This window comes from Rhea pennata, chromosome 3 (assembly GCF_028389875.1).
Source record: "Rhea pennata isolate bPtePen1 chromosome 3, bPtePen1.pri, whole genome shotgun sequence".
NCBI lineage: Eukaryota > Metazoa > Chordata > Aves > Rheiformes > Rheidae > Rhea > Rhea pennata.
In genome coordinates this window covers 123124188-123143646 of record NC_084665.1, presented here as the reverse complement: position 1 = coordinate 123143646, position 19459 = coordinate 123124188, and the positions used below count along the sequence as shown (strand labels likewise).

Genomic DNA, 19459 nt, shown 5'->3' with positions numbered 1-19459 from the left:
TGCATTTATTTTTGTTGTCCTTGGTATTAACTGTCTAGGGTAGTAGCAGTGATTTTTGTTCCAGAGTGAGCTCTGACTGGGTCTTCATCCCTCTACCAGCTGTCTGTGGTGAGTGTGCTTGTTGCTCAATTTCCAGCAGCCCTGAGACACGTCATACCATATTTGCCCCTTGCTGCATTTGAGTCACTAAAAGCAAAATGCATTTAGCAAAGTTTGCCTTGCAGCCTTTGCATGTGCTAGCGTTTGTAAGGATATTGTGGTGTGTGTCTGTAAACTTCTCCTGGAGAAGCCAGCTTGAGGGTACCTTGTCTTTGGCAGCAATACCAGCCTATTCCTTTCCCCCCTTCCTGCAAACCTGGCCGCTCACTGCTCCTTGCACTGTGGTGAGTCAGCACTCAGCCTGCTGTTCAGCAGGTTTTGAGCTGGTTAAATTGGCACAGCTGTTGTCCCCCTGCCCTTGTGGCCTAACCTGTGTTGCAGTGGCAATAGTCTTGTTTGATGTTCACCTGAGCTGGTTCAGGGATCTAAACAAGCAGATAACCAAGGCTACATCTCCAGCGGTGTATGCGACCACCTCTGTCTCTGCAGAGGAGTTTTTACTGCTGACCATATACTGGCTCTAGTGCTTTTCAGACCCCTCTGTGAGGTGATTTAACTCACTGTCCCTGCAGAAAACTGATACAGCAAAAAGGCATCTAGCTTTCTTTCATATGAGCAGGTTTAATCAGTCCAGAGATGGGCTCAGTGAGTGCCAGAGCCAAAGCAAGGAGGATAGCAGCTCATGTGGCCCCAAGCAGGGAAGGGGAAGGAAGGGATGGAGGTGGGCCGGAAGGGCAGGAGGGTGAGGAGCAGGGGAACCTCTTCCTTTCTGCCCTGGAAAGAAGTTCAGCTGCGCTTGAGGCCATGGGCTGTCCCTACGGAAACAGCTAAATAGTTTTCATCCAGTGTTGCTCCTGCAGCTGCCTCCTTGCCAGTCCAGACAAGCAGCAGTGTCTCACAAAGGACAGGATGCAGAGGAGGGTGGTACTAGCACGTCCCTGGCTTAGACAGGTTTAGCTGCGGTGGATCCACACCTTCCATAGTACCAGTCCTACACCAGAGAAGTGATCTGATTTAACCCCGTCACACACTTTTTTTTTTTTTTTTTTTTTTTTTTTTTTTTTTTTTGATGCTGTACTTTCAAAAATTTCAGCCATCAGCACCTTGAGGTTTCGGAAGGGGAAAAAACGGTGACAAGGGGAAGAGACTCCTTAAAATAGAGTTTCTACTAGGAACAGTGTGTATCATCAAACTGCAGCCTAAAAGTACAAGAAATCTGTGTTTGCTTTGCAGGAAAATGTGAAAATTGTGCATTGTCAAGATGCATAATCAACATGGTACATGAACACAGAGGGATCATCAAATCTCCTAATCATCTTGATAAATGTTTTTTCCTCTATTCATTATCTGGTACCCTTCTGTCACCAGAAAATGTAAATTTTCTGGATTTTAGAGTTCTAGTTTAGCAAATATTCTGAAGGAGAAAGCTTAGAAAGATCTCATCAACTGAAGGAAATGGATTTAGCTAGAGGTAAACCCGCTTCTAAACCAGCTATTGTCGCTTATACATTTCTAAAGCAGTGCCAGGTGAGCAGAATGCAGAATGCCCTGGGTGCTGTACAAACAACAACAACAAAAAATTCTGCCTTACAGAGCTTAACACCAGTGAAATGCAGAACCAGATGGTGGTGTTGACCGACCCATTAGAGATAACTGGAGGCCAGGCATATATTAGGCCTCTGGCAGAGAATAGATCTCTTTGTTCTTATATTATAGGGAGCAATGGAGAAAAAGCCGCCTGCCTGCACCATGCCAAAAGCACATCCATCATCAAATTTGCATGTCAACTAGGCACCAGCTGTAGGGTGTTCCCCCTAGTCTGCCTGACACTGGTCCTGAAATACTTCTGCCATCAGTTATACCCACCAGGGCACAAATCACCTGTGTTTATTATTCTGATTCCAGCCCCAGAGCAGTTGCACTTTAAACATCTGAGCCTGCACTTTGAGAGCCAAGATAGGTCAGAGAGCATGCGAGAGCTGGGCCTCTTCAGCCTGGGGAAGAGAAGACTGAGGGGGGATCTTATCAATGTGTATAATCTGAAGGGAGGCTGTCAAGGGGACAGGGACAAACTCTTTTCAGTTGTCCCATGTGACAGGACAAGAGGCAACGGGCAGTAACTGAAGCACAGGAAGTTCTGCTTGACTGTGAGGGGGAATTTCTTCACTGTGAGAGTGACGGAGCACTGGACCAGGTTGCCCAGATTGGTGGAGCAGTCTCCTTCTGTGGAGATCTTCAAGGCCTGCCTGGATGCAACCCTGTCTAACTCTAGGTGACCGTGCTGAGCAGGGAGTTTGGACTAGATGATCTCCAGAGGTCCCTTCCAACCTCACTGATTCTATGATTCTATGCAAAGGATGTGTTACAGGATATCTTCTCTGAACTTGGAGCATTTCATCCAAAACAAGGCATAGCTATGCTGACCCTGTAATTCACAGAGAAAGTGCCATTACGAAGGCGGGAGGGACACATTTCATCTGGTGCAAGTAATGTTCCCATGTAGATGCAATCTGAGGGATACCATGTAAAGCAAAAGTAGACCTGGAAACAATTTAGAAGTGAAACTAATAAGACACAGCCCTCTAAACCCATCCACCTTCATTCCAGTCCTGTAAAGGCTGTTAACACTTCAGTAACTAGGAAGCCTGCTTTGGTAATCTCCTCTCTAAGATATCACTAACATCTCAGCAGCTTATGCAATCACATTCCATCACTACTTTTATCCCAAACTTGGAAAAAGCCACCAAAGCCAGACTGAAACTGGAAACACACACAAATGCAAGAAGGGAACCACTCTGCAGAGGTCTAATACATTACAGATTTTCATGATATTTTTCACATGATGTTTTTATCTTTCAGTCTGAATTTTGCATGGTCAGCCTCTCAGAGAGATGAGTTTTACCAACACAAGAACAGATGGAATCCCAAACATGTTGGAACTAATGGGCAGATTTTATTTGAGGCCTGGGACTTTGTTTCTTACCCCTCTCAGGTAACTTTGTATGGTTTTACCTACCTCAAAACTACAGTCTTTCAGAAGAAGGAAGTCTGAGCAAATGGCTGCCTAAATCCAGTCAATGTAATTTGTTGCAAATAAGCTAATCTCATTCTGAGATATACCAACAAGCATTCTGAATTTAAGGCCTAGAAGGTAACCAGTCTGCTCTACTTAACACTCTTGAGGCGTTGGCTGGAGTGCTGTTTTCAAAGGTTGGTGTATTGGGGAGCATCCAGAAGAAAGACATGTGAATACTAAAAGATGAGGAGAGTGTGACATATGCAAGCAGGTTGAGGTTGTTCAATTTAGCAGGGAGAATGCTCAGGTGAGGACACAGTAATGGTCTGCCAGTCTGCAAAGGGCTGATATAAATGTTCTCAATGAAGGATGACATGGAATCACACAATCTGAAGCAAAGACAAATATTCTGGCTGTTATGGAAAATGTGTAACTGTAAAAGATGGAAAAGCCCTGAATTAAGCTACCTAGGGTGGCTGCAAAATTCCTTCCAGTGGAGGTTGATAAGAACAGGCAATAACATGTCAGACATGGAAGAGAGCACTTGATTCTGCCTCCATGTGAACGTGTGGGGAGGGGGTGCTATGCAGACAGTTTATTAGCTTTCTCTTAATTACCACTTTCTGGTTCTCTACAGCTGTTTCAATTTCTGTGCAATGAATGAGGTTTAAATCTGGACTAATTTTCCTTTGAGAGAGATTCAGAGGAAACATGCTGGATCACTGATCTGTGTACTCAAAGCTATGTTTGGACTATACTATGTGTATCTTAGGTTCAGGCCTTTCCAGACCATTTCAGTGGTTTAAGCACAGAGAAACTGAACAATGTCTATATCCCCAACAAGGGCTTCCCCAAGGTGATGGGTATTTCCAGAGGAGGAGTCCAGTTCACACTATCTTCTATTCAAGTCACATTTTCCATCCTTTTTTATGAGACATAGACTTTGATCTATCACTTTTAATTCCTCTTTTTCTCTCTAAGCCTCTTTGTGAGCTAGTGATGACGTTTTTACAGTCTACTTGGAAAAAAAATGGTTCTAGCTATCTGCAGAACAAGGTCAAATAATACAGGGACCAAACAGGACTTCCTGCGAGAAGGAAACAACCCTGCAAGACTCATGTTCACAAGGCACAGCACCAGGAATAGGAACCACTCAGCTACATAATTACAGCATAAAACATTGCCAGCTGAACGGCTAAATTATCACTTTTTTCAAGCAGTCCTGATGATCTGAAAGCAGCAGAAAGACATTCCAATGGACATTTCCATGTTGTCTCAATGGTACCAGCCAGCCTCTTTCTAGCCCTCTTTTAATTGCTGGATCTACTGCTTGTCAGCAGAGAACAGCAATCTGCTGGAGCACTGTAGGTATTCTGACATGAATAAGCATTAACGGCACTAATTATTGGCTAAGCACTAGCTCAAGGAAGGGAGAAGGTGTTGCACAGTCTATCCTGCTTGACAAGACACTAGGCCTGTCATGGTTGGTTGTTAGCAGTATGGCTGTCTTGTCTGGGAAGCAAGCACACTAATGCTAGTCTTGTGGCCTTTTTCTCAGGTGGGGTTAGGTAATGAAGTTCACCTGCACTTAAAGCCCCATTCATCATGTTGGGATAGGCTGAGGACTAACCTCTGAAGATTTGCTTCAGAGTAGGTAACTCCATCTCTGGTGGGGAGATGGTGCCCAGGTAGCTCATGGGCTCTATGATTTTGCCTGAGTAGTGTGGTGAGAGATACCTGGGTATTACTGGCATGGTGTATTGTAAATTGAAGCAGGGTTTGCCAGCTCAGGCCTCGTAGCTGGATCACCTTACCTTCTGTCCAGCTCTCAGATTTTCATCCTCTCTCTCTTCCACACAGACACAAGCCTCTCTTGAACCATGCCCAGCCCTGCATCCTTTCTGGAATCTTTGGGGCATGAGGTTCTCATTTGATATCAGAGTTAGTGCTGAGAAGGTTTCCTGGTTCCAGATGCATCTGGAGCAGTGTGCCCCATTCTGGGCTCCCCAGGACCAGAGAGACATGGACATATTGGATTGAGTGCAGCAAAAGGCCACAATGATGTTTGGAGGGCTTGGAGCATCTGTCATAGGAGGAGAAGCTGACAGAGCTGGGCTTATTCAGACTGGAGAAGAGATGCTGAGGCTCTGACTCTTTCCATTATGGTTAGCTTTAGAGCTTTGATGAGCTACATTTTGAAAGCTATTTTTTATGTTTTTTCTTCCTTTTTTCATACTGAGAGACTGTTCCCTGGCCTCTCTAATGGGTAGTGATCATTCAGTTTCATGAACACATCTGCACTTGGTCAGATTGAAGCACCATCTAGCCCCATAGCTTTTCATCAAAAGTGGGCTATAGCAGATGCCCTGTGGTGTCATTCTTGACCAGAAGTCATCCCATCTCTTCAATGCATGTTCTTCTCTGCACCTTTCTAATTATGTTACATCTTTGTTGAACTTCATATTATTCCTGGCCCTTGTAAGCTCATTTGTCTGCATACTAGTGTTTTCCTGCAGCTCTTCTCCTCTGGCATTTCTGACAAAAAGTCTATGATGCCATAGGCTGATCTGTGGCAGTAAAAGATGCAAAGAAAGAGGAATCAGGAACAACTGAAGGTTAGAAGGGGTGAAGGGAGCAGACAGGCAGCTGGAGTAAGACTGTAGCTCCAGGGAGTTGCAGTTTATTCCAGCAGATGTGGTACCAGTCTATCGTTTAAACAGTCACTGAGCATTTGATTTTTGGAGCTTGTGTCAGTGGTAATTTTCTATGACTGTCCAATTTATTCTTCCTCAGCCACAACAGAAGAACTTTTGCTTCTGTGCAAAAAACATGACCTTTTAGGACTGCGTAATAAGTTGGATGGTCAGACATTGTTTGTTTCAAACATAAAACACACAATGACTTTAAGAAACACACACCCAGGCACAACAATATTTCATGGGAGACTTGGCTAAAAGGGAAAGGATGGGGATGGGGGAAGTTGCACTGACCTTTGATAACACATCTGAGTGAGAACAAAAACAAAATAAACACAAATTAATCAAGAACTCCAAATCCAACTGCTTAGTGATAAGGATTCAAGCAGGCAATAAACAGGCTGTGAGTTACTTTCTTCTGTGATGTTTGTGTTATTCCAGTTTTGTGCCTAGCACAGTGCAAGGGGTTGAGCTGCCTGGGTAGGGGAATGCCTAGTAGGATATGGGCAGGGGTTTAGTTTTCAGGAAGACTGTGGTGCAAAATTTTTTGTTTTTTGTTTTTTTGTTTTTTTGTGTGTAGACTGATACCATGGCACTCATGAGTAAAGGCATGAGCACTCCATGTCATGTGATACTTTAATATGCCAGGCTGAATAAAGTCATAGCTGAAAGCAAAGTACAAAAGATATTTAAGCTAGAATATTTTTGGGAAAAAGAAATCCTGCCCAACTCTTTCTGGCATTTCTTCCTCACTCCTGCTTAAGAGGTTTTACCTGACTGCAGCTGAATGCAGCTGCTGGAGCGTTGTTTTGGGGAAACTATGTAATAGCAACAGAGGAAAAGTTAAGAAGAAATTGGGAGACAGTCAGTGGGCTCAATTCTGTGCTATTCCAGCTGTGCACATAGCTGAGAGCCATGTGTTTTGAAAGGCTGTGAAAAGCACACATCACCAGGCATTCACTCACCTTTGAGGGCTTCAGTGGGAGAGAGGATGTGACCATAAAATTTCCCATCCCCTTCTCATCCTTTTTGGAGTCTCTGTAGTCATTAGTGTCAGGCCTAGCTCAATTCTAGCATTAAAAAAGCAAGAGATTTGGAGCTCAGCTGTGTGCGTGGGTACAGGGAAGGTGGGAAACTCCATGCTCGTATTTATATCATGAAGAATGTTATCTAACTTCATCCTTCAAAATGAAATTTCCATGGTCTTCAGTGAGTTTTGGATTAGGTCCCTAGGTCAGACCAGCCACAAGCTGCTTTTATAGAGTGAAGTACTAGAAAGTCTGATGACTACATGCTTCCTGCTTGTTTCGTTTTATTAACCTCCTGATTTTTTTCCTGTTATTGCTGCAAGTGCAGCCCACTGTATAAGGAAGCTACTGCAAGTTGTGCAGGTGTCAGCTCTTTGGAGTTTATATAACCGTGCCCTAGAGAGCAGGCGTTTCCTGCACAATGGTCTATCTGTCACACCTAGCAACAAAAATATGGAAGTATAAAGTAGCATCCACATATTGCACACAGAATTATGCAAGTGGAGGTAAATCCTCTAAATCAGTAAATCCACATCTCTGTGATCCAATCTTATAATTCCCTTCTGTAATTATCAAGCTTGAGAGAAAAAACAATTGTTTACTTTTTCGTTCCACTAATATTCTCATTTCCAGCTGTACTATTTTTCCATAGGTCTGTCTTTCAGAGCACACTGTAACTCAGAAATACTATTACTAGTATTTAACTTCCTGGAAGGCCACATTTGTCTACAATTTTTTTCAAAATCATCAGAACTTTTAGTTCCACCTTTGTCATTGACATTAGGTGTGAGGTTGAGACAAGGTATCATCAGCACGGATGGGACTAGTTTGTCTTAATAATGCTCAAAAGACCTTCAAGGCATATTAGAATTAGGCCAGATGCTTGACCTGGTTCAGAATGGCATCCCTTCAGATTAAGATTAGAGATGGTCCAACCCATGTTTGTCACCCCCCATGGTGCATGTTGGGTCTCATAGCATGAAAGTATGGCAACACAAAGACAACTTCCTTGCACTTGGCAACACGTTTGCTCCCGCAGTGCAGTTCTGATCTGGGTGGACAAGAAGCATTGCTCTGGCCCTGGAGATGTCTTGGGAGAGGTTAAACAAACATGAGGTGTAGGGCTGCAGTAGACAACCTACTGAGGTCTCTTCCTGCCGGGTTTTTCTAGGCATTCAGTAGTTACCCTATTGCCTGACAGGGCCAATACCAACTGCCTTTCTCTCCCCAAGTTTCTAGGAATGGATCAAAGGACCGCTTGGGCCAGGGGCTGTTCCCAGTCAGCAGCACAGCCTATGCTACCTTGTTTTGGAGCAATGAGGAGAGCTCAGACATATGGCGGTGAACTGTGCCCTGCTAGGTGCCTCAGCGTTAGAGAACAATTCCAGTCTCTCCTCCTGCACTGTAGCTTTGCATGTGTTTCTCCTAATCTTAGCATGTAAAATGCACACATTTCGTGAAATTTCCATCAAATTTATGAATATTCTTTAGATCCTTAGCTCTCAATGGGAAGGGTTGGGTGCCTAATTTTGGTGGTATCTCCCACTGCAAGTTTTCAGAGGTACCTGTGTCTCCACTGGCTATACAGACAATCTAAGTGCTTACTTTTGGAGGAATCTCCCCTGCTTCAGCACTCTCAAAGGCACATGCACATAAATTAGGGATATGGAAAGCTTCCCTTGGCTGCTGTTAGATGTATTAGGTCTACGCTGGGTTCAGTACCACAGTGCTAAAAACTGCTGAGATTGCCAGTGTGAGACAAGGTAGAATAAGGCATTTAGAAAGAGCCTAGGCAGCATTTCAGATAGGTTCTCATAAATAGCACAGGACCTCTCAAGTGTCCTAACTGAGATAAGAGCCGTTGGTTGTAAATGGTCATTGCATGTTTTAAGCTGTAGGCTTAAAACCAGACAGATAGTGATAGGAAGGAAGGAAGTGTCATCATTCCTATTTTACAGCCAAGAGGCTTGAGGCTAACACAGGCACATCCAGGGTCTTAGTTGATAGGACCAGTCACCCCTGATGTTTAGAGAACCCACCCATTAATCTAAGGAATTTCTCCCTCACGCAGGAAAAGTAAAATGATTTCAGGAGCAAGGTCTGTGAACAGCCTGTCATAAGGCACGTAGGAATGGCTTTGGAATGAAAATGATTTTTACACATTCAGTCTGATGTTTGCTCAGGGCCAAATTTGTAGTCACAGGAGTGAGCCAAAGCAGGAACTCTAGTAGACCTTTTCCTCTACGCCTGAACAATGGGGGGAAGCTCTGCCTTTTTTGAGGAATTTCCGAGGACAGTAAATTGCCTACTAGATCACAGATCTATTACGTTTGTTGGGAAGACGTTTAGAAATTAATGTTTCTTATTAAGATGTAAACGAGGAATCCACAGAGCTCTGCTTCACACAGGCCTCTTCAAACCCAGCCTCCCACATTATCGTCTCTCCTGCCGCTGATTGATTGAGTTGGCACACAGGAACAACTCAGTTGTTCCAGGTTGGGAAAACAAACAACATCTGCGTATTCGAAAGTGGTATATTAGAGCTCTAAAAGGTGGACTAGGTATCCCATATTCTTTCACGTGCTGGGATGGCAGTTACGATAGACAGGAGAGGGCCTTGGAGAATTCATTATAGGCTTCCAGAGATAAAGTGAAGTTTGAATAGAAGTTACAGGTTAGGTGCAAAAATGATGGATTAAGGTTATATGATTCCTGCCAGGTCATGAATGGTCATCACAGTGAAACTTGTGTAACAGACCATCACTTTAAGCAGACAAGCCCTCAGAATGGGCTGCAAATGTAGTCAAAAATTTCTTAACAAAGTCCACTGATGCAGTATTAAAACATGCAAATACAGTACTATAATTACTAGACATCCTGCTACAGCAGTTTAGCTGCCCTGCAGGAACTGCCCTTTCCCTCACTAAATGTGAGGTAGATCACCCCTCCTTCACAGAGAAACAAGTCATTGCAAGATATCTGGTACGAGCCTTTTCCCAGGCCCCCTGTTCCTGCACTCCTGACATGCCTTCCACCGCCTCTGCTTTCTTCATACTGCGGCACTGTGGTCCTGTGTTCCCTGCTTTTCCCATCTCAGCTCTCTGACTTCTGTCCTCCCCCAGCACCAGCTCAGTCCTTATGCAGGATGCTGCTGAGCGCAGGGAAGGAGATCAAGCCGCTACGTCGTTGCCACGCACGCACGCCAGGCACTGGGTCTGGTTAGCTGGAGGGCGATAACTGCCGATTGGCAAGATCATTTAGGAAATAAACTCTGCATAACTGTGCAGTGGATCAGCTCATAAATAGCAACAGGGAGCCCTCTTTGAGGTGCTAATACTAAGAGGTTGTTACATGCAAAACCACAAATGGTTTTCTTAAAGGAGTTTGGTTTTCTTGTAGAGATATCCCATCTGGTCTTAAAAAGCTGTGATTCATACACAAGGTTGAGATTAATTCTAGCAGCAAATTATCGCGGTTTTAAAGTACAAACATAGCACTGAATGTACCAGTGCCCTCACAAACGAAGCAATTCGCATTCATACTTGCCTACTGTAATCTCCTGCTCCTTCTGCTAAACCAGGAATCGCAACCAGGAACCACAGCAGCAGGGAGACATTGGTGCTCAAGATGAATGGGTTAAAGAAAGGAACTCTAGTAAGGGCTCTGCCGCCTTTTTGTGTTTGAACAATGAGAGGAAGCTCTGCCTAGTTTGAGGAATTTCCCACGTCTCCAGTTCAGACTTTGGAAAACTGCTTTATTAAGCCTGTCTAAGGTGTTAAAAAAATCAAAATAATCAAATAGATTGGGACAAAGATATCTTCCTAGAGCCTACGCATGTTCTCCATTTGTTTGTTTTTTAAACCTGAATCACTAGAGGCAGACTCACAGGAGAAGATCTAGGGAAGTTAAATAGTGACAAATGCCAAAGTCTCAAACAGCAGGTTCCCTGCTGGGCTGGCTGAGCTGTACTGAATTCAGCCAAGTATCACTGCTAGGCAGGGGCTAAAGATTTGCCCCTAAATTTTCTTATGCAACATTTCAGTCCAGAAGAGTTTGCCAGACTTTACAACATAGGCTAGGAACAGCCTATAGGAACCGATGAGAAATTTTTTGAGTGAGGGGGAGATCTAATAACTAAGAAATGCAGTTTTTGTTGTGCAACAGCAAGTAACAGTGCAGGAGAAAATGGAGCCTCTGGCTTTCAGATCTCAACATCCCTTGACCCTGACATTTCCCCCTTGACACTGATCACTGGGAAAAGTGTTTCAGCACTCCAACATGATACAATAAAGCTGGATTTAAGTAAGAGCAGCTCAAAACACAGGTGGAAAAGAATGGAAACAAGATAAATGTGACACTCAAAGGTAGGTTGCAGCAGTGCCTCAGTTTGGGGCCCTGGGTGCTCCAAATCTCCAAATTCCTCTACCCTGTCAGCATGTGTCATCTAACATGAAACCAAATGGAGTTGCAAGAGGTTACACTTAAGAGAGAGAAACAAGCCCACCATCTTGCATGCCTAACAGGAATATTGTGCCTGTTGTCTGCACTGCACAACCCAGCCATAGCCCACAGTAAGCATAAGATAAAGAAAAAGAATCCAGCTGTTACTGTAGTCGATCTTTTTTTTTTTTTTTTTTTTTTTTTTTTTTTTTTGAAACTGTATCCAGTACTCCTCATGATACTTTAGGAGGTAATAAATATTGAGTAGATGAATAGAGTATTTCCTTGCACCTCGCTCCCTTCCCTCTGCAGCCGTCAATTTAACCTAAATTAGTCATAGCCTCAGTTAAAACTCACTAGACAGGCTAACAGCGGTTAACACTTTGTCAGAAGCTTGACTACTTTAATCCTTACCCCAAGGAGCCAAAAGCATCCTACAGAAACCTATCGTCTAATCACCACAACATGAAAAATGATCTGACTGCAGTTCTCCCAGTGGAAGTCTGCAGCAGGTTTACTGGTTATGTAAAGCTTGCACCACAACATCAGGATCTGACCCTGAAAATCCCTTGATGCCACCTTCACCTATCCCAAACCATGAAACCATGCATGGAGACCGATGCTACATTTCACGCACGTCATCCTTACCTGTAGGACAACAACTGCTAGTCTTGTCCACGTCTTTTCCAAACTTGTCCTCCTGTGCTGGAAAGGAAACTTCCTAGCGTCAAGTGTTGCCTCAGTCTCTGCCCTTTGTTTTCCCAAGAACTCAAGACACACCTGCTTTTCGCATGTGTTGTAAGGTTATTGGGTTTGGGATTTTTTTTGTTTTGTTTTGTTTTCCTTTCTTTTTGAAACCAAGTAACACAGCCTGTGAGCAACTCTCAGTGAGTGAGAGAGAGAACCTTTTGGCTTGCAGTGATTTAATCAAACAAATCCTGCAACCTCCCTTTCCTGTGATCAGTGGGAACCCGTCCCTTCTCCACCAGTGCCGGGTGGAGTTGCAGCTGAAAAACACAAGCCTGAAAGTGCTGTGCTAAATGCACAGGGCAGATCTTCCTTCTCCGTTTGTTTCATCAGAGAACATGGTAATCCATGCTGATCTGAAACACGGAGGTGACCTCTGGTCAGGAAGGAACCTGGGAACTATAATTTTGTAAGCATTTTCCTGCGATGGGTGGTGGTAGTGGTGGGGGGGTGGGGATGGAAGAGACACTTGAGTGGGAGTAGACACAGAACTGCTGGAGAGTGTAATTTTAGATGAAGAAAGCACTTTTTGGTCATCAGTGGTGTGGGAATAGAAGGAATGATCATTTTTTATACAGTAAACTTTTTAAAACTGCCTAATTAACTGAGAGCCTAAGTCAGCGCTGTCCAGGGTGATCTGGAGCCTAAGTCAGGCTTCTGCTGAAAAGCACCTGCTTTTCAGACTTACTACAGTGTCTTTCATGCCAAGAGGCACTGGGATACTTTACAAATTAATATAGGAAAGTCTTACCCAATGGAGTTGGCATTCAGCAACACCCCAGTGACTCATCTGTAACACAAGGGCCCTTTGTCAGGGTGCATAAGAAGTCTGGGCAGGCTCAGACTCTGGGAAAGATGGCTATAGCTGTGATAAGCCCCAGTTGCGATGCAGAGGTCCTAGTGCCTTGCACTAGTCCTCCCAGAGGGGTATTTTATTACAGTAACCAAGCAAATGTGCCCTTGAAAGGGGAGAGGGGAGGGCTGTCCAGCACAAGAGCAGCTTAAGGCAAGGAAGAGCAGCCTCGTGTTGCTCTGTTAGTCCTGGTGCAGGTGATGTGTTGAGAAAGTCAAGGACACTCGGTGGTCACCTTGCTTTTGTTTGTCCTGATTTTGCACCATCTGATGTTCTTGCAAGGTGACATACTACTGAGGCCCACTGTCAATCCATAGCAGCATAATTGTCTTTTGCAGTTAGTGGAGGGAAGCATGAGCCATTCAGCTATGACAGGAGTTGCTTTCTGGAGGTTTCTGCTTCTCCTCCTTGACCATAGAAGCAACTGAGGACAGCTATGCTCCCTGTTTATTTATTTCAGCATGTGAGTGGGATGAAGCTGGACCATCTTTCTGAGAATGGCCTGAGATGGAAAATAAAATACATTCAAAGCATGTTGGGAAGAGCTGTGATGAAGACCTTATCTGTAGTACTCCAGCCGTTGTACCTAATGACAGCCTTATTTCTGGACAGAATGAGAATTTATCTTAGCATCTTGGTATCACTACTCATGATTGCCTTTTAATTACTCTATCATGATTCAGTTCATATTGTAAGCAACATCTGGACCTTTCACTAAGGAAGGCACCTCACCCACAGGCTCACTCACATATGCCTTTTTTTACAGAAAGAGGGAGAGCGAGAGAGACAGAGAGGAGCCATGGACTATGTACCCAACCTTTATGTGCTTTTGATTAATGACTTTAATCCAGATTTCATTTAGCTTCGTTTCAGTAGGTTTATCAGTTTCATTTCTTTTTGTCAGGCTAGAGCTGGGTTTTTTTCTTCTATATATCATCTCCTTCTTCTGGTTGAGATGAGTAAAATAGGATGATTGTGACAGATAGGAAAGAGAATGAGACTGATGTACTTTGATTACTGACAAAGTGATTATTTTTATATGTATTTAGAAAGTCTGAGTGATTATTCTTAAAGTATATATAAAGCTTCTGGTATGTTTATTCGTTATTTTTGTTTTGCTGAGTTTTATTCCCAGCTATATCCTGATTTGCTGTAGTGCATGGAAGATGGTTTCCATCCCCATGGTAGTTTCCAAAGTTTCAGAACTGTTCCTCTTCAACATCAAGATCGTTTTAAAATCTTCAAGACAATCTATGGTAGACTTACCAGTCACATATGAGAACTGGAGAGAAATTGGCACTCTAGTTAAATAGCTCAGAAGAGCTGCTGAAGTACCTAAACTTGTTCAGACTAGAGGTGCTTATGCTATGAACTAACAGGAATCTTGAAAACTAACTCAGGAGCAGGCATCTACGTTGCTGGCATTTCCAGTGAAGTGAGGGGAGTCCTACTCTTTGTGGAAAGACTCTGCTGTGATTGGTGTGTAACTATATTGTGCAAAGTGGAATGGCTCTTTGGGCTTTAACAAAAGAACTGCGAAACAGTATTCAGCAACAATATTGTCCAACAACAATTTGATTTCTCTAAGTGCAGACTAGTGCTGGCCTGAAAATAAGAATTTTTAAGGGGTCTAGGAAGGCTGAACTCCTGCCTAGTTGAGCAGACCTAGATAAATTCTAGTTACACCTAAGTTTGCATTAATTTGTGTTAGAGATCAAGAAAATTTTGCAGGATCTCATCTGAGACCTATCCTTTTTTATCCTACATCTGTGCTCTGTCTTTGTATGGCAAAGTTTAATCAGTTTGTAAAGCATCAAGGACTATGAGACTGAAGTTGACTGGGACATCTCAGTGCAACAATATCCACTGTATCTCATAACTTCCACAGATCACTAAAAGGGTGATACAACTGGTATCTCACATGCTTATCCTGTCATCAAGGAGTGGCATGACCATCAAGTCAGCTGCAATACTCCAACATGCATTTGGCAGCAAAAGGCTTTTTCAGTTGTCCTGTGATCCTGGCAGATAGCAAGGATTTAACCTTTGCTCATATGAGGACTGCAAATCCCAACTCACTTTTTTCTAATCTGCTGAGAAGGAAGGAAGTAATGAAATGCTCATTATACATCGGACCTGACAAATATATTTAGAACTGGTAGTAATACTGAAGGCTGCACAGTTGCATAGCAAAAGGAGTGGTGTGTTCTGGATTGTCTCACTGTGACCAGTGATCGTCTGTAACTACTCTGAATGGATAAGATCCTATTTTCTGAAGCACTAGGAACTTGTTAGAGTGGTAGAACAATTAGTTTAGATATTTGGAGGACTTTAGATGCATGCTACCATTCTCCAGCTATATGACTTTCTTTTATATTTAAATGACTTGAGTTTGTAATGTGTATTCTAAGTTAATTACCATGTTCATATGATTTGTTTCATCATAGGAGAATGACAAGTAGACTAATGTGTAGTTCTGCTATCCATACTTTGAAAAAGATTCTACAGAAAAGATCAGAACATGTGAAGGCTGCAGAACACACTTCAGGATGAGAAACTGCAGTAGCTCCAACCTGATTTACTTATTCAAAGGGACACTGAGGAAAAAATGCTAAATGGTTCCTTGATCTTCTAGACAAAAGCATAGAAAGAGCAAATGTGGGAAACTGAGGCTGGACAGATTTTAACAATACCAGCAATCAATCATTCATGCAAACTGCAAAGGGATTCACCTTCCTACATGTGGTTGTTCATTTTTCTTAATCATTAGGGTCCTCACAGAGATATATCTACTGATGTTTATGGCACACTTAGTACAAGATCTACTCTTTCAACCTTTAGACTTGCTGGAGCTCTTTCACTATTAAGTTAGAGATTTGCTTTCTTGAGGGGAACTGTGGTTTAAACAAAATATTTTGTCAGGTTTTACAAAGCTGTATGTGCTAAAAGTTTTATTGACAAAAGGCAACCAAGAGCTTTCATAACTAATAGGAAATTCCACTGCAGAGACACAGACCAGAGTAGGAACTTTCGCAGGATCGTGGAGAACTCATTGAGCACTTCTGAAAACCTATAGAGGAAGTGGAAAACGCCTGCAAGTGGATAGCCTTTGTGTTCATGCAATTGTTGGATTTCCCTGAGCAGAAAACAGGCAATCTTTAGGGATTTCTGCTCAGTTCCTACCCGCACACCACAATCCACCCGTCCCTTTCTGAATCTTTAAGCAGCTTCCTCTGTGTTAGCAGGCCCTTCTTTAGAATGGATGGCTCCAGGTAATAGCCTGTTTTCCAGTCCTTCGTCCTGACAATGAGCAGTGAAGGAAGTGTATTTTAACTGTGTATTACCAAACAGAAATGATCATCGGTGTTATGCAGTTGTGGAGAGCTCTGCAAAGCTGCATCCTGTGTAACACAAAGCTAGATGGCTCCATACAATGCGACGTGCTGTGGAAATCCCTATTATTATTGCTATTGTCTGCATATGCAAGCTGTTGGTATAAGTAATAGTATCACAACATAGAGAAGTCTGGCACTCAGGAGGATACCTTTGCGCTGATGGTGTACAGACATGGAGTTCCTGCCTCAAAGAGTAGGACAACGGGAAGCTGAAGATAGACAAAATAGGGCAGGACAAGGAAATAAGGAATGGCAATGCCTCACCTGACAAGTTAAAGTGACAAACTAGAACAGTGCTCAGGCTAGATATAATGTGGGCAAGAGTGGACACCAGCAGCAGGAGATGGAAAAACGATGCTGTCATCACTGAGATGGTCAGAGCCTGGATGTGGATGGAAGAAAGAGGATATATGTTGGAGCTGGTAGCAAGCAGAACCTGCAGGATTTATGCAGGCTCCAAATGGGAGTGCTTGGAGAGTTAAAGCTCAAATGGTGCTCAGATTTTCGTGTGAGAATAACCTAACCCACGTGAGGACTCCATCTAGGAGTGCTTGCAGGGTCAAGGGTTTCTTTTTGAAGTCTGGTCACAGTGACACATAATTCAGCATGGTGGAAGTTGATGGGTTTGGTTATGATCGAAACAATGATGGGCTCCTCCTCCTAGTGCACATGGGAAGGTGTAGGGAAAAAGCTCCATGAGCTTTTCTTCCCCACTGGTCCCCACAATAGGCACAATAGTGGAGAGAGAAGACTACGCACTGCCTTCCTTATGTTTTCATGCCGCTTTTATTTTAAAGTAATAATGAGTAAATAATTTATTTACAAGAGAGAGGAAGGCTTATGCAAGTGTTAGGATAATAAACTTATCTAGAAAGACATGATTTTAAAATCCTTACTCTGACAACAAATGTCATTTAGATCTTAGGGCACAACGTCTTGGCTCAGCTCCTAAAAAGTGTTTTTGATGCTCTCCTTCAACTCTGAGAGAATAACACATTCAAGACTCCGTGGGATGCTCCAAAGTGAGAGAGTATGGGCTGCACAAGCTACTTCACTGCTGATTCACCTTTAAAGTGTGCTGGCTATTATATGTATTAGTGGATTGCACGTATATTTAGTTTGTGAATTTGCATAGCCTTTCTAGTGGAAAGTGATCTCATGACCTGGTCAGAACATGTTTATGCATCATGCAGATTACTAGTAAGGAGTATTTTGGTCATACAGCCACCTCTTGCTCAAACTTCTGCCATAAAGTCTGCTCACTGCAAAATTGAAGTGGGCATGAGACAGCAAAGATTAGATCCCTCTATGGGAACTGTGGAGTCATCACATGGATGATTAGAAGTCATCAAACCCAAAGAAAGACAAGTATGAAAAAGATTTATGAATTCCAACCTGCAGAGAGCATTATATAGTACATTCATTCAGCAAGTTGTTTCCTTTTTTGCATAGAAAACGGCTAGGCAAAACAAAAATTGCTGGGCATAAAGAAACCTTTGTGTTTTGGTATGACTCCTTGTGAAAGGTACTTTTGCTATGAGAGTCAGATATATTCTCTTCCTTTACAGACATGAATGAGTCTTCTTCAACATCATATGTTTCTTCTGACACACTCCCAATCTTATTTTTTTATTAAATTGGACTCTTCTTGTAGCTTTGGGACAAGGATCACTCTTCCTACTGCTATTGAAAAGAAGACAGTGTTCTCATAGAGGTCCCACAGCCAGAGATCCATGACACTGCTAATGTCACTAATTTGAGAAATTATTATTTTTTTTTAATCATGAGACCTTTGTGTATTTATGTGTTTCTTAATTTGTTCCCTAATACCTTTCAAGATGATTATGCAGTTTCTCTGAAGGACAGAAGTATTGCCATTTAATAGTATCTCCATGATAATAAATTCCTCCTGCGTGTTTCCTGAGTGTCAGTGGCTGGGCAGAGAAGACCCACTGGCTCCCATAAAGGACAGGTTTATTTTGTCCAGCTACTTAGCAGCTGGAAAAGGTGCCCAGCTATTTACTGGTTGACCAACTATGCATTGACACCTTTCATTTAGCCAACAGCCAAGCTAAGCCAGGTAGGAGATGAGTGTTGGCTGATATTGTTAGGAAGGGAGGGAGAAATGGACTGCAGAGTATAGAAAAGGGAATTATACTATATACTATATGCAGAGCATATAGAAAGAAACTGAGAAGCACAGCAGAGAGGAAAGGGACAGGATTGTTGGAAATACAGAAAAGAGCTGGGAGCAGAGTGAGTCATAGAGGGGACGCAGAAAGAAACTGATACAGCAGTAAGGTCTGATAGCTTCAGTATAGTTAAGGGAATCACGGATATTGTAGTAACAGATGTGGGTATAAAGCAGGAAGAAAAACTTCATTACTTTTATTGCTTGCAAAACAGCTTGATCTTTTTATAGACTGGTGCTAAGCAAGTAGGATTTTCACCTGAACAGGCTCCACAGGCGGCTATCTGTCTTCAAGCTACGACTGGAATTCCCACCTCCTAACACATATTCCCCCTCTTTGCTCATTGACCTTGAATACCTGTGAAATAGGGAAACTCTGTCTGTTAATAGCATTCAGGAAGGGTGTTGTTTGTTTTCTGGGTAGAATGAAGGAAATCTGGCAGAACTTAGTTGCTTATCGGGGGATGATGATAAATACCACCACCTCTCAAGAGCTTTCTCTTCTCATCAATCACCTCGTAGAATGTTTACACTAGCACGGTCTTGTGATGGTTGAGAGCAAGTGTCTTTGCTTTGTGTCTGATTTGTGATATTCACCAGCGCATTAGGTTCTTTTGATTACATAGGGGCAAAATCACAGAATCACAGAATGCTTGAGGTTGGAAAGGACCTTTGGAGATGATCTAGGCCAACCCCTTGCTCAAGCAGGGTCACTGAGTGCAGGCTGCCCAGGACCGTGTCTGGATGGGTTTTGAATATCTCCAGCGATGAAGATTCCACAGTCTCTCTGGGCAACCTGTTCCAGTACTCAGTCATCCTCAGAGTAAAAAAGTTTTTTCTTACATGTAGACAGAACTTCCAGTGTTTCAGTTGGTGCCCATTGCCTCTTGTCCAGTCACTGGGCACCACTGAAAAGAGTCTGGCTCTGTCTTCTTTACACTCTCCTTTCAGATATTTATTTACACATACTGATGAGATACCCTCTGAGTCTTTT

The 19459-nt window shown here is 43.0% G+C and overlaps 1 protein-coding gene across 5 annotated transcripts in view; it reads right to left on the bottom strand.

Moving 5' to 3' along the window:
• ADGRF5 (adhesion G protein-coupled receptor F5) overlaps window positions 1-12142 on the bottom strand; it is a 46327-nt gene extending 34185 nt beyond the window's left edge. For 4 of the 5 annotated variants that reach the window (XM_062573221.1, XM_062573224.1, XM_062573222.1 and 1 more), the window contains exon 1: window positions 11928-12142. The gene's annotated coding sequence lies outside the window, so the exon portion shown is untranslated. The remainder of the gene's footprint in view (window positions 1-11927) is intronic. The other variant, XM_062573227.1, reaches the window with a different exon arrangement.
• Between the last annotated feature and the right edge of the window lie 7317 nt (window positions 12143-19459).